This window comes from Boleophthalmus pectinirostris, unplaced genomic scaffold, assembly GCF_026225935.1.
Source record: "Boleophthalmus pectinirostris isolate CB_2022bp ecotype Guang Dong unplaced genomic scaffold, ASM2622593v1 HiC_scaffold_9, whole genome shotgun sequence".
NCBI lineage: Eukaryota > Metazoa > Chordata > Actinopteri > Gobiiformes > Gobiidae > Boleophthalmus > Boleophthalmus pectinirostris.
The window spans coordinates 38180742-38181918 of NW_026571541.1; positions in this window are offsets into that span (position 1 = coordinate 38180742).

Below are 1177 nucleotides of genomic sequence, written 5' to 3' on the forward strand. Positions count from 1 at the left end.
GGTAAAAAATAAAATAAAATAAAAATTAAAAGATAGATCGTTGTAAGGAAATAATCAGGGACAACTGAAATTTTCAACTTTTATTCCTTTCCTCTTATTCCTTTTTTGGTATGAACCTCACAATCTTCAGCAGAGTTTGTGACTTTAAACTGAAAGTGCCTCCAGTAGAGAAAAGTAGAACTCTAACTGTTTAATGTCTGTCATTATGAGCTCTAATTTTCATGCCTCATCACATATGAACTTAAACTACTTTAAAACTAACTAACTTTAAAAATGAAATATCAAACAACAAGACCATTAGAGAGATGGATAAATACTTCATTTATCCCAAAGCAAATTCATTTAAAGTGATGTTTCACGCAACATTTATGTCCATTTTTATTTTTTAACAAAAGTTTCCAAATTGACAATTAATGAATAACTGAAAACTACAACTTTTTTTATAGAATTTAAAAACAGCCTTAAATAAGCTTTGACTTTTTGGCAACAGGCTTGAAACAAATGTTGTCTTTTTCAACTTTACTTATTTTTTATTTTAAGAAACCGCTTTTTTCAAATAGGTAAGAAAGAAATCTCAAGGGTTTGACAGTGTAAAAATGTTTATTTTTATTTTGACAAGTCACATCACATACATGGGAAATATTCAGGGGGATGAATGTATCAAGTGCCTTAAGCACTGACATATTCTATTCCAGAGGTTAAATAAAAAACGGCGACTCTCTGAACGACTCTCACTTAGTGATGATCCAAACTCTCTCATATCATCAAGTGATTCATTTTCAGTCATGTAATTACACTTGTCCTTTATATTCTTTATGGCCTTGTCATATTTTTCATCTATAAATAGTCCTTTATCTTCATGGAAAAGAACAGAAACAGTCAGAACAATTCTCTCATGTTTGATGCTCCAATATTCAATCTCTGGGTCGTTTTTATTCCACGTGTGATGAATCGCCACTAAAATAACTGGTTTTGTTTTTGCCGGTTCTGGAAGAGTGAATAACATTATTTTAGTCACAATGTCAGAAGAATGTTTCTGCAGAAAATACCAGAGCAGAAGTGAAATCAGATGCAGTTTAATTTCTATAAAATGTGAACAAACCTGGTAACTGCTCAAGGGCAAATTGTACGTCTGATCTTCGATCTCTAATCAGACAAAACACAATGACCGAGTCAC